Source organism: Cherax quadricarinatus, unplaced genomic scaffold (genome assembly GCF_038502225.1).
Source record: "Cherax quadricarinatus isolate ZL_2023a unplaced genomic scaffold, ASM3850222v1 Contig219, whole genome shotgun sequence".
NCBI lineage: Eukaryota > Metazoa > Arthropoda > Malacostraca > Decapoda > Parastacidae > Cherax > Cherax quadricarinatus.
The window spans coordinates 236,817-251,760 of NW_027195245.1; the positions used below are offsets into that span (position 1 = coordinate 236,817).

The window sequence follows — 14,944 nt, forward strand, 5'->3', positions numbered from 1 at the left end:
CCCAACAACCTCCGTGGGTGAATGTTACACCCAACAACCTCCGTGGGTGAATGTTACACCCAACAACCTCCGTGGGTGAATGTTACACCCAACAACCTCCGTGGGTGAATGTTACACCCAACAACCTCCGTGGGTGAATGTTACACCCAACAACCTCCGTGGGTGAATGTTACACCCAACAACCTCCGTGGGTGAATGTTGCACCCAACAACCTCCGTGGGTGAATGTTACACCCAACAACCTCCGTGGGTGAATGTTACACCCAACAACCTCCGTGGGTGAATGTTACACCCAACAACCTACGTGGGTAAATGTTACACCCAACAACCTCCGTGGGTGAATGTTACACCCAACAACCTCCGTGGGTGAATGTTACACCCAACAACCTCCGTGGGTGAATGTTGCACCCAACAACCTCCGTGGGTGAATGTTACACCCAACAACCTCCGTGGGTGAATGTTAGACCCAAGAACCTCCGTGTGTGAATGTTACACCCAACAACCTGCCTGGGTGAATATTACACCCAAGAACCTCCGTGTGTGAATGTTACACCCAACAACCTGCGTGGGTGAATATTACACCCAAGAACCTCCGTGGGTGAATGTTAGACCCAAGAACCTCCGTGTGTGAATGTTACACCCAACAACCTGCGTGGGTGAATGTTAGACCCAAGAACCTGCGTGTGTGAATGTTACACCCAAGAACCTCCGTGGGTGAATGTTACACCCAACAACCTCCGTGGGTGAATGTTACACCCAACAACCTCCGCCGGTGAATGTTACACCCAACAACCTCCGTGGGTGAATGTTACACCCAACAACCTCCGTGGGTGAATGTTACACCCAACAACCTCCGTGGGTGAATGTTACACCCAACAACCTCCGTGGGAGAATGTTATACCCAACAACCTCCGTGGGTGAATGTTACACCCAACAACCTCTGTGGGTGAATGTTATACCCAACAACCTCCGTGTGTGAATGTTACACCCAACAACCTCCGTGGGTGAATGTTAGACCCAAGAACCTCCGTGTGTGAATGTTACACCCAACAACCTGCGTGGGTGAATATTACACCCAAGAACCTCCGTGTGTGAATGTTACACCCAACAACCTGCGTGGATGAATATTACACCCAAGAACCTCCGTGGGTGAATGTTAGACCCAAGAACCTCCGTGTGTGAATGTTATACCCAACAACCTGCGTGGGTGAATGTTAGACCCAAGAACCTGCGTGTGTGAATGTTACACCCAAGAACCTCCGTGGGTGAATGTTACACCCAACAACCTCCGTCGGTGAATGTTAGACCCAAGAACCTGCGTGTGTGAATGTTACACCCAAGAACCTCCGTGGGTGAATGTTACACCCAACAACCTCCGCGGGTGAATGTTACACCCAAGAACCTCCGTGTGTGAATGTTGCACCCAACAACCTCCGTGGGTGAATGTTACACCCAACAACCTCGGTGGGTGAATGTTACACCCAACAACCTCCGTGGGTGAATGTTACACCCAACAACCTCCGTGGGTGAATGTTACACCCAACAACCTCCGTGGGTGAATGTTACACCCAACAACCTCCGTGGGTGAATGTTACACCCAACAACCTCCGTGGGTGAATGTTACACCCAACAACCTCCGTGGGTGAATGTTACACCCAACAACCTCCGTGGGTGAATGTTGCACCCAACAACCTCCGTGGGTGAATGTTACACCCAACAACCTCCGTGGGTGAATGTTACACCCAACAACCTCCGTGGGTGAATGTTACACCCAACAACCTCCGTGGGTGAATGTTACACCCAACAACCTCCGTGGGTGAATGTTACACCCAACAACCTCCGTGGGTGAATGTTACACCCAACAACCTCCGTGGGTGAATGTTACACCCAACAACCTCCGTGGGTGAATGTTGCACCCAACAACCTCCGTGGGTGAATGTTACACCCAACAACCTCCGTGGGTGAATGTTACACCCAACAACCTCCGTGGGTGAATGTTACACCCAACAACCTCCGTGGGTGAATGTTACACCCAACAACCTCCGTGGGTGAATGTTACACCCAACAACCTCCGTGGGTGAATGTTGCACCCAACAACCTCCGTGGGTGAATGTTGCACCCAACAACCTCCGTGGGTGAATGTTACACCCAACAACCTCCGTGGGTGAATGTTACACCCAACAACCTCCGTGGGTGAATGTTACACCCAACAACCTCCGTGGGTGAATGTTACACCCAACAACCTCCGTGGGTGAATGTTACACCCAACAACCTCCGTTGAATGTTGCACCCAACAACCTCCGTGGGTGAATGTTACACCCAACAACCTCCGTGGGTGAATGTTACACCCAACAACCTCCGTGGGTGAATGTTACACCCAACAACCTCCGTGGGTGAATGTTACACCCAACAACCTCCGTGGGTGAATGTTACACCCAACAACCTCCGTGGGTGAATGTTACACCCAACAACCTCCGTGGGTGAATGTTGCACCCAACAACCTCCGTGGGTGAATGTTGCACCCAACAACCTCCGTGGGTGAATGTTACACCCAACAACCTCCGTGGGTGAATGTTACACCCAACAACCTCCGTGGGTGAATGTTACACCCAACAACCTCCGTGGGTGAATGTTACACCCAACAACCTCCGTGGGTGAATGTTACACCCAACAACCTCCGTGGGTGAATGTTACACCCAACAACCTCCTACACTCTACACCTTCATTTCATTTCCCGTCTATTTTTATGTTTGCTCATTTGATTCGTTTATTGATAATTGATCATTACAATGACTTTTTATGTGTACTCTCCTAGTTGTAGTTGCAGTGGTCGAGTCACAGCTCCTGGCCTGTGTGTGTGTGTGCGTATGTGTGTGTGTATTCACATATTTGTAATTTCAGGGGTCGTTTCACCGCTCCTTGTCCCGCCTCTGTTTTAGTTGCTACTGTGTCTACTCTCTTCTGGCTCCAAAAGCCTTATGCACCTCATGTTAAAACCGTGTTGATCCTATCTTCACCACTGTACTTTCCAGGTTGTTCCACTTCCTGATATTTCTAAGGCTGAAGAAATACTTCTTAACATCCCTCTGAATCATTTGAGTTAACTTCCAGTTGTGTCCTCTTGTTCCTGTGTCCCAACTCTGAAACATTGTTGCCCTGTCCTTCTTATCTGTTCCTTTCGGTATTTCACACGTCATTATCATGTCGTCCCTATCCCTCTTGTCCTTCACGTGGGACTCACATCTCAGGTACGGGGCTAGTCTTGTTGCAAGCTTCAGCACTTTCTTCAATTTCTTGACGTGTTTAACCAAGTGTGAGTTGCATACTGAGGTGTCATACTCCAATATGTACCTGACGTAATGGGTGTACCGTGTCGCGAAAGACTCCTAAGGTGTCGAAATGCTGTTCTTAGGTTCACCAGGTGCCCATACGGTGCAGTGGTGATTTTGTTGATGTACCCCTCAGGAGATGCATTCGGTATGATGCTCACCCCACGATCCTTTTCATTCAGTGAGTTTTGCAGCCTCTGACCCCCTACACTGTACTCCTTCCAGGGTCCTCAAGCTTCAGAACTTTGCACTAGGTGGGGTTAGACTCCAGGAGCTATTTGTTGGACCAGGCTTACAGCCTGTCCAGGTCCCCTTGTAGGCTTACCTGATCCTCGACCACTTGTATTCTCATTATAATATAATAATTTCTTCATTTGTTACATGTACATGTATATAAAAGGTATACAGACCATAGCTGACATCGATGACATACTACTATATAGAAAGCCGCTTGTTATGCAGAGCATGTCTGGCAAATTAGTTTTGTCCCAGGATGCGTTCCACATCAGTCGACTAACTCTCAGGTACCCATTTTACTTATGGGTGAGCATAGACAACTGGTGTAAAGAAACACGCCCAGTGTTTCTACCCTCGCTTGGAATCGAACCCAGACTCTCGCCGTGTGAAGCGAGAGCTTTATCCACCAGGCCACGGGGCACGGTTTAACATCGTCTGCAAACAGGGACACCTCTGACTCTAACCTTGTTACGTTTTTTCCTGCGTAACGTAAACAAAAGTCGTGGCTCCTATAGGGTAAACGACCTGCCTAGTCCAGGGGCATTTATATTTTTTAAAATAGAAAAAGAAACCACTCTAGGGCCAGCTTGTATCTTCACATTAAATGTGGAGCGTTAATTAGTCAATATTAAATTTATTATAGGGAAGGGCACAGAAACTCACCAATACAAAAATATAACATATATATTAAGGTAACATATACACCCCACAATCTATACTACTACAACCACCACCACCACACTCCAGTTCACCTCTACCCAGTTCTCACATTAGCTTACTAGCACACTCTGCTAGTGGGTAAAAGACATAAATATCTATAAACTGAGAGGGTCTATGACACCCCCTCCCTTCTGCAGGCTGCCCAACCTGCAGGCTGTTCAACCTGCAGGCTGCTCAACCTGCAGGCTGCCCAACCTGCAGGCTGTACGAGTACTCTCTTAAAACTTAAACAGACCTCTGTATACCAGAGCCTTACAGGTAAACAAGAGAGCACTTAAACGTCTTAGGGCATCTTGCTACAGGTGCAACGCTCCATAAACTGACAAACACACGTCACTCTCCTCTCTTGGCCACTCGGATTGACTAGGAATAATACACGTCGAGTTTCAGTACAGATCTCAGAAAATGATATTATATATGGAGCGGTTTCTTTTTATACAATATTCATCAATACACTCTGTAATAAACACTTTCCTCTTGTCATTCACATGCACACACACACACAAAAAAAAGAACACCGACCGAAAAGCTGACCCATGTGGAACCCCACTAACCACATGCGCCCAATGTGACATGTCGTCACATATAAACACACGTTGTTTCCTTTCTTTGAGGTATTCCCTGATCCATTGCAATATTTTCCCTTCTATTTCTGCCTGCTAATCTAGCTTTCCAACCAGTCTCTTGTGCGGCATTGTGCTGTAAACCTTCTTAAAGTGTACTCACCTATTTGTGGTTGTAGGGGTCGAGACTCAGCTCCTGGTCCCACCTCTTCACTGATCGCTACTAGGTCCTCTCTCTCCCTGCTCCATGAGCATTATCATACTTCTGAGTCTATCCCTTCCATCATGTCATTCACATATACCAAAAATAGCACTGGCCCTGGGACTGACCCCTGTGGGACCTCGCTCATCACAGGCTCCCACTGTGATACCTCATCCCGTACCATGATTCGTTGTTGCCTCCCTGTCAGGTATTCTCTGATCCATTGCAGTACCCTTCCTGTTATACGTCCCTGATCCTCTAGCTTCTGCACTAATCCCTTGTGAGGAACTGTGTCGAAGGCTTTCTTGCAGTCCAAGAAAATACAATCAACCCACCCTTTCTCTCGTGTCTTACTTCTGTTACCTTGTCACAAAACTCAAGTAGGTTTGTGAATCAGGATTTGCCTTCCATGAATCCATGTTGATTGTCGTTTACAATCTTGTTCCGTTCCAGGTGCTCAACCACTCTCTTCCTGATAATCTCCATGACTTTGCATAATGTATGCGTCAGTGACACTGGTCTATAGTTTAGTGCCTCATTTCTGTCTCCTTTCATAACACTGGGAACTACATTTGCCGTTTTCCATACCTTAGGTAGTTGCCAAGTTTCAAGGGATGCATTGAAAATTGTGGTTAGTGGCACACATAGTGTCTCTGCTCCCTCTCTAAGGACCCATGGAGAGATGTTTTCTGGTCCCTCCACCTTTGAGGAATCAAGGTCACTTAGCAGCTTCTTCACTACCTCCTCGGATGTGTGTATTTCATCAAACACTTGTTGGTCTGTCCCGTGTTGGTGCACACCTCTGTTCTGTCTTTCCAGAGTTCTTTCTGTCTCCAGTGTAAATACTTCTTTAAATCTCGTATTGAGCTCCTCACATACTTCTTGGTCGTTTTTGTGAGCTCCCCCACTTTCTTTCCTCAGCCTGATTACCTTGTTCTTGTCTGTTGTCTTGCTTCTGATGTGGCTATACAACAGCTTCAGGTCAGACTTGACTTTCGATGCTATGTTGTTTTTGTACTGTTGCTAGCCCTCCCTCCTTATCTGTGCATACTCGTTTCTGGCTCTTCGACTAATTTTTTTTATTTTCCTGGGTCCTTTGCCTTCTGTACTTTTTCCATTCTCTAGTGCACTTAGTTTTTGCCTCCCTACGCCTTTGGGTAAACCAAGGGCTCGTTCTGGTCTTCCCATTATTTCTGTTGCTCTTGGGAACAAACCTTTCCTCTGCCTTCTAGCAATTTGTTGTTACATATTCCATTTCGTTTACTGGCTTTCCTACCAATTCTTTTTCCCACTGAACCTCATGTAGGAAGCTCCTCATACCTGTGTAGTCCCCCCCTTTTATAGTCTGGCTTTCTCATTCTACTCCTGTTACCCTCTCCACTTGTAACTCAACTATGTATTCAAAACTCAGAACTACGTGATCACTAGCTCTAAGGGACCTTTCGTATGTGATGTCCTCAATATCCGAGCTACTCAGGGTAAACACGAGGTTCAGTCTTGCTGGTTCATCCTCCCCTCTCTCTCTGGTAGTGTTTCTAACAAGTTGAAGCATGAGGTTTTCCAGTACCTCATCCATCATCTTGGCTCTCCATGTTTCTGGACCACCGTGTGGCTTTAGGTTTTCCCAATCAATCTCCCTGGAGTTTACCTGGAGAGAGTTCCGGGGGTCAACGCCCCCGCGGCCCGGTCTGTGACCAGGCCTCCTGGTGGATCAAAGCCTGATCAACCAGGCTGTTACTGCTGGCTGCACGCAAACCAACGTACGAGCCACAGCCCGGCTGGTCAGGAACCGACTTTAGGTGCTTGTCCAGTGCCAGCTTGAAGACTGCCAGGGGTCTGTTGGTAATCCCTCTTATGTATGCTGGGAGGCAGTTGAACAGTCTCGGGCCCCTGACACTTATTGTATGGTCTCTTAAGGTGCTAGTGACACCCCTGCTTTTCATTGGGGGGATGTTGCATCGTCTGCCAAGTCTTTTGCTTTCGTAGTGAGTGATTTTCGTGTGCAAGTTCGGTACTAGTCCCTCTAGGATTTTCCAGGTGTATATAATCATGTATCTCTCCCGCCTGCGTTCCAGGGAACACAGGTTCAGGAACCTTAAGCGCTCCCAGTAATTGAGGTGTTTTATCTCCGTTATGCGCGCCGTGAAGGTTCTCTGTACATTTTCTAGGTCAGCAATTTCACCTGTCTTGAAAGGTGCTGTTAGTGTGCAGCAATATTCCAGCCTAGATAGAACAAGTGACCTGAAGAGTGTCATCATGGGCTTGGCATCCCTAGTTTTGAAGGTTCTCATTATCCATCCTGTCATTTTTCTAGCAGATGTGATTGATACAATGTTATGGTCCTTGAAGGTGAGATCCTCTGACATGATAACTCCCAGGTCTTTGACGTTGGTGTTTCGCTCTATTTTGTGGCCAGAATTTGTTTTGTACTCTGATGAAGATTTAATTTCCTCGTGTTTGCCATATCTGAGTAATTGAAATTTCTCATCGTTGAACTTCATATTGTTTTCTGCAGCCCACTGAAAGATTTGGTTGATGTCCGCCTGGAGCCTTGCAGTCTCTGCAATGGAAGACACTGTCATGCAGATTCGGGTGTCATCTGCAAAGGAAGACACGGTGCTGTGGCTGACATCCTTGTCTATGTCAGATATGAGGATGAGGAACAAGATGGGAGCAAGTACTGTGCCTTGTGGAACCGAGCTTTTCACCGTAGCTGCCTCGAACTTTACTCTGTTGACTATTACTCTCTGTGTTCTGTTAGTGAGGAAATTATAGATCCATCGACCGACTTTTCCCGTTATTCCTTTAGCACGCATTTTGTGCGCTATTACGCCATGGTCACACACTTGTCGAAGGCTTTTGCAAAGTCTGTATATATTACATCTGCATTCTTTTTGTCTTCTAGTGCATCTAGGACCTTGTCGTAGTGATCCAATAGTTGAGACAGACAGGAGCGACCTGTTCTAAACCCATGTTGCCCTGGGTTGTGTAACTGATGGGTTTCTAAATGGGTGGTGATCTTGCTTCTTAGGACCCTTTCAAAGATTTTTATGATATGGGATGTTAGTGCTATCGGTCTGTAGTTCTTTGCTGTTGTTTTACTGCCCCCTTTGTGGAGTGGGGCTGTCTGTTATTTTTAGTAACTGTGGGACGACCCCCGTGTCCATGCTCCCTCTCCATAGGATGGTAAAAGCTCGTGATAGGGGCTTCTTGCAGTTTTAGATGAATGGTTCAGAGAACCGACATGTTGTTGAATTAATTCAACTTCTTGCAGTTCTTGATGAACACGGAGTTCCATGAGTCTGGCCCTGGGGCAGAGTGCATGGGCATGTCATTTATCGCCTGTTCGAAGTTATTTGGCATCAGGATAACATCAGATAGGCTTGTGTTAACCAAATTCTGTGGCTCTCTCATAAAAAATTCATTTTGATCTTCGACTCTCAGTCTGGTTAGCGGCTTGCTAAAAACTGAGTCATATTGGGACTTGAGTAGCTCACTCATTTCCTTGCTGTCATCTGTGTAGGACCCATCTTGTTTAAGTAGGGGCCCAATACTGGATGTTGTTCTCGACTTTGATTTGGCATAGGAGAAGAAATACTTTGGGTTTCTTTCGATTTCATTTATGGCTTTTAGTTCTTCCCGCGATTCCTGACTCCTATGAGATTCCTTTAGCTTAAGTTCGATGCTTGCTATTTCACTGACAAGTGTCTTCCTACGCATTTCAGATATGTTGACCTCTTTTAGCCGCTCTGTTATTCTTTTCCGTCGCCTGTAAAGGGAGCGCCTGTCCCTTTCTATTTTACATCTACTCCTCCTTTTTCTTAGAGGAATAAGCCTTGTGCATACATCGAGCGCCCTGTGGTTGAAATCGCCCATAATCAGTAACTTTGCTCTACTCGAGTGAACTCTTTTGGCCATCTCAGCTAGTGTGTTCACCATTGCTCTGTTGCTCTCAACATATTCCTCTCTTGGTCTCCTGCAGGTCTGTGGTGGGTTATACATCACTGCAATGACTACCTTGTGTCCCCCAGACTGAACTGAACCTATGTAATCCCTTTCTCCAATCTCGTCCATTCCTTCCGTTTCCTCAAATCCCTATTGGTTTTTAATGAGCAGTGCAACCCCTCCTCTCCTGCCGCTCCTTCTATGTTTCCTCAGAATCTGATATCTGGGTGGGAAGTTTGAATCTGTTATCGTCCCAGTGAGTTTTTTTCTGTGACTGCTATGATGTCTGGAGACATATACTTGATTCTTTCATGCCACTCCTCACATTTATTTCTTATTCCATCTGCATTTGTATACCAAACCTTCAACTTCTTTTCTAAAACTGTGGTCTGGGGAGAATGGTGGGGTTGGGAAGTGGGAGGCCTGGTGAGGGCCTATGGGAGGATGCTGTGGGGTGGGGTTTGTGATGAGGGGGTGGGGGCAGAGGGAACAGTGTGTGGGTTCTGGTTTAGATTGTTCGGTTGCACTTGGGTCACTGTGCTTGGATTCCTTCTGTGGGTGGTTCTGGAGGAGGTTGCGTTTGCCCTAATACCTGGGTCTGGGTTCTCCTGCTCATCTCTGTCATAGCCTCTCTTTCTTCCTTTCATCTTTGTACCCTCTCTTTCAGGAGTTTCCTTTCTTCTTGTGTTCTGTCTCGGTTAAGGTACACTTTCCTATACTCCGGTGTGTCCCTTAGTCATGCTTTCTCCTGCAGAATCCTGTTTCAAGCTGATTCTGCCTTGAAAATCACTTTGGCCGTTTTTTTCCTATTGTGTATATGTATGAATGGTTACTTGTTTGAGTGTTAGTTTTGGGTTTGAGTGTGTGTGCGTGAATGTGTGAATGCAGTATGTGTGTGTTATGCATGAGTGTAAGTGTATGGATATGTACTCACCTAATTGTGGTTGCAGGGGTCGAGACTCAGCTCCTGGCCCTGTCTCTTCACTGAGTGCTACTAGGTCCTATCTCTCCCTGCCCCATGAGCTTTATTATACCTTATCTTAAAGCTATGTATGGTTCCTGCCTCGACTACCTCACTTGCTAGGCTATTCCACTTTCTGACTACTCTATAACTGAAGAAATACTTCCTAACATCCCTTTGAATCACCTGGGTCTTCAACTTCCAATTGTGACCTTCATAGGATATTCCCCTTAGCTCTGGAACTAACCTGATCACAATCCTTTGCACTTTCTCTAATTTCTTGATGTGCTTGATCAAATGTGGGCTCCAAACAGGTGCTTCATACTCCAACATGGGCCTGACGTACACGGTGTACAGTGTCTTGAACGATTCCTTACTAACGTATCGGTACGCTCTTCTCAGGTTTCCCATGCTCTATATGCTGCAGCAGTTATCTGGTTGTTGTGTGCTTCCGGAGACGTGCTTTGTGTTATACTCACCCCAAAATCGTTTTCCTTGAGCGAGGTTTGCAGTCTTTGGCTACCTAGCCTATACTCAGTCTGCGGTCTTCTTTGCCCTTCCCCGATCTTCATTACTTTGCATTTGCATTTGTGTGTGTGTGTGTGTGTGTTTGTGAGTGTATTAGGGGTTCATGAGTGCGAGGGTGGTTCCTGCTTATTTAGGCCACTAATGGTTAGCAGGCTGTGTGTGCATGTGTGCCTTGTGTGTGTGTGTGTGTGTGCGTGTGTGTGTGCGTGTGTGTGTGTGTGTGTGTGTGGAAAATACTGTATACATTTTCCAGAAATACAGAAGTTATATGTAAATAGATGGCCATACTGTATTTAATAATATTTATGTCATAAAAAATGGGAAACTTTCTGCACCTGGGCAGAAAGACAGTCGCCATTTTGTTGTTTGAATTGAGTAACAGACAATAGTAATGGGAAGAATTTTTCGTGCTCTAGAGGTTAAATTTGGGCTGACACCTCTCAAATAGGAGCTTAAATTGTTGGATGTGCATTTCTGCATAACTTGAGATATCAGGCGACAGGACAGGACAACTTCAGGAACCTCAGATAAGCTGTCTAATTTATGTTTAAATTCTGGCCAGTAAATTTTTTATAAATGTGGGCAAAAGGGGGGGTCCTGTACATGACACATTAATCTCCAGTCAAATTGGTGAGTGTTATGATTAAGATATATTCTCCTTCTGTTATATAAATGTATATGTGTATATATATAATCCTTTATTAATTTAATATACAGTCCACAAATTTATATATTTACCAACATTCCTGGTGTATGTATATTTCATTTATAATTAATAGGTCCAGAGCAACTTATGTATATGACAGTGGTAGGTATCGAAGGGGGACATTTTTTGCGACCTAGGTGTCCCAAATTCCTACTTGTCTAACTGATAAATAATAATTATCTTTGTTCATTTACTGTTATGTACATAATGATACATTCAGATAAATGCAATTTTCCACAGTGTGTGTGTGTGTGTGTGTGTGTGTGTGTGTGTGTGTGTGTGTGTGTGTGTGTGTGTGTGTGTGTGTGTGTGTGTGTGTGTGTGTGTGTGTGTGTGTGAGTCACTTTGTATGTACACACTGTGTGCATTAAGTTACTGTCAGTTCCAAATCCTTCTTGTCCTGTTCCTGAACATTAAAATGGTATAAAATACCGACAGGTTGTTAGGTAAGACACATATGCAACAGTTAACTGTTGCATATGTGTCTTACCTAACAACCTGTCGGTATTTTATACCATTTTAATGTTCAATCTGTCAGACACTGCAACACAAGGGTATCTTGGTACAGACCTGCAATCAACTTCGACAACTTCCACTAGTGAGAGCGGCTGGATTTGAGAGGGACCTGACCTTTCAACATCTGAGTTCTTACCTCTCCTAGTGGCCTACGTCTCACCTCTTGGCGCTATAAAAGCTCCATTCTGTCACTTCATCTCCATATTGTTTCATACTATGGAACAATGCTCTTCTCCAGACTGAGGGACTGACCACCTCAAAACTTTAAGGGTGATGGACTGATTACATCGTCTTCAAGTATCTTCTGCTTCTATCAACTTTTCTGTACTTGACTGAAGAAGCCTACTGTGTAGGCGAAACGTTTCATAATAAAGATACCTAACTGTTGCATATGTGTATTGTCCTGTTCCTACATTTATTTTGCAGATATGTATGTGTATATGTGTGTCTGATCTTAGTACCTCCACGTGCACTCACTAATGTGCGTGTCGACCTAGTATGTGGTACCACCACCTTAGTCTCTCCCCAGCTTTTCTCCCTTACTAAATGTTAAGTGCTCTGTGTACGATATTCAGCTCTCCAAAGCAGGGTTTATGACCCCCAGCTATTAGTGATGCAGGATCAGATGCCAGTCTCACATGCAACCACAAAAAGGTAATTTCTACATTACGTCTGGAAGGTGTGTTGTCTGTATCCCAGCTCAGTTGCAGCTGCATGATGATTTTCATTGTGGCATCACTCCTTGCTCCTAGCCTCTCTTTCCATTTTTTCTTCAATGTATTTATATTCACATCAACTGTACTACAAATACTGCTTTAGGATTTCTCTATACTATCAGGTGAACAATTGAACCTCTTATTGAACACACGTATTTCAGGAAAAACACCATTTAATTTTTTCCATTTTCTTTCCCCTCACTCTATGCTTGTTTTATTATTCACTAACTCATCTGTTCTTATCTACTAGGCTTGGGTCACACTTATTCTGGTTGAATTTGCCGATATTGGCTTGTGGCAATGCCACCTACACCCACACTGGCCTCCGACCTTTCTCTCTTTCTCCTGGCATTGATTCCACTTTTAAATCATTTTATATAAATTGTATCCTTCACCTCTCTTTTCTGATTTGGGGCAGCTCTTATATCACTTCTTGGGTTCTTCACTGACACTGACAACTTTCGGTGATCTTTGTAATGACCTTGGTGGGGCAAAAACCACTAAAGATTCACGAACGCTGTATGATGTGCGCTCATCTAGGCCAAGTGCCTAAGTTGTAGTATTTCCTCTCTGGATAACAACACTGATTTTTTGGAAAAGAGAGGTCGCCGCTCTGGGGTCTTCGGTTTCCAGTGACTTATTTTACTTCTAACTCGTTCAGAAATTTTTGTTTACTTACCCTGTGTTCTGAGGGACTCTGATCCAATCCCAAAGAAGTTATCGAATGGTCCTAGCCGATTTATTTGTTGATCTTATGTCTCCCGTAGCTCAATCGCTAGTGCACTCAGCTCAAACACTGAGGTCCGGGGTTTGAATCTTCTCTGGTACGGCTGGAAAACATTAGGGACATGTTTCCATAAGACACCTGCTGTCTCTGTCCCTGTTCACCCATCAGTGTTAAACGGGTACCTGGGTGTTAGTCGACTGGTGTGGGTCGCATCCTGGGACAAAATTGACCTAATTTTCCCGAAATGCTCAGCATATCAAGAGTCTTTCTGTGTAGTAGTATGTCATTGATGTCAGCTAGACCTGTGTACCTTGTACATGTACTAGTAGTAAATAAAGGTATTATTAAGGAACCATCTTCCTTTAGCTTCGCTGTATCGTAAGTGTCGGCCATTGTAAATGCACAAGTGTAACTCAATATTATATTGTTTTTTTCCAATGTAACATGAAGACTCCATCTGGGCGCTTCTGACTGTCATTGGATTTGGTTAACTTGGGTTCCCATTCCGATGAATATTTTGTTTTGAGTTCGAGGTAGGGTTATGCCTCGAAATATTTGCAGGCCAAATGACAGGGAAATGTTTGATGACCAGTTCGAATCTTCAAGAACAGATTAATTGATCACTCTCAACTTATAAATGAAATCCTTTGAGGAAGGATAAAGACTCTGTTAATAGTTATTTGGTACCCATTTGGAGATATTTAATAATGTCTCTTAAGAAAGTTAATTCAAGAATCTCTCAATAAATGTGTAAATAAATACCTGAGGATATAGATAATGTGTGCTGAAATGATACTCGCTTCATGACCAAGCTTTAAATAATACTTAGTTAATTATTAGATTCAACAATAATTGAAGAGGACATAGAGGATTTACAAGCAAAACAATCTGCCAAATCTACCTCATCTTGTGACTGCTGCAGTTCCTGCTTGAGGAGCCACAACGAGCTCCCACATAACTCAACAACGACACATCGTATAAAGTATGCCCTCTCCTGCCCGCCCCATGGAAAAGTAAGGATTATAATATTAATTAATCAGGATATGTGTTGCATGAAATATAAATATTTTTGGATTTTTTTATTATTTACATTCGCTGTTCATTTCAGATATGTGATAATGATTCGGTAAATAGTCAAAATTTCTTAATAACAGTATTACTTTTTATTTTTTTTTATAATACACTGAATATTATTTAAACAATTATAACATAACATTATGTATTAAAATTCCTTTTTTTTTTTATTTTAATCAGTTTGGAGATTGTCTCACATGGGTAGTGTTTGGCCTGGCTTCCTGGGGCTGCCTCATCTGTGTTACATGGGAGATGGCTCTTCCTGGCGGAAAGTTATTTAGTCTCCTCTTACTGTATGTGATGGCGCTGCTGGCTGGGATGATGGCCGACTTTGTAGGCCTACCGTCGTTACTTGGCAGCTTGGTAATGGGAATACTTTTCAGCAGTATTCCTGGGATAAAGGCTGTTGGACATAATATTGATATCTATTATTCTTCTGTTCTGAAGTAAGATTTTTTACGTGAAGCACTGATTAAATGTTAAACTTTTATACATTATTAATTTTATAATGATTTAATGAATACAACTCCAACGTGCTGTTGGAGTGTGAGTAAAGTAACATTTATGAAGGGGTTCAGGGAAACCGGCAGGCCGGACTTGAGTCCTGGAGATGGGAAGTACAGTGTCTGCACTCTGAAGGAGGGGTGTTAATGTTGCAGTTTAAACTGTAGTGTAAAGCACCATTCTGGCAAGACAGTGATGGAGTGAATGATGGTGAAAG

At 44.3% G+C, this 14,944-nt stretch overlaps 1 long non-coding RNA gene across 1 annotated transcript in view; it reads left to right on the forward strand.

Moving 5' to 3' along the window:
* Positions 1 to 14,664, forward strand: part of LOC128699305 (uncharacterized) — a 136,757-nt gene extending 122,093 nt beyond the window's left edge. Inside the window, exons 3-4 of the long non-coding RNA XR_011391104.1 lie at positions 13,990 to 14,162; positions 14,404 to 14,664. This is a non-coding gene — a long non-coding RNA (uncharacterized lncRNA). The remainder of the gene's footprint in view (positions 1 to 13,989; positions 14,163 to 14,403) is intronic.
* Positions 14,665 to 14,944: the final 280 nt, after the last annotated feature.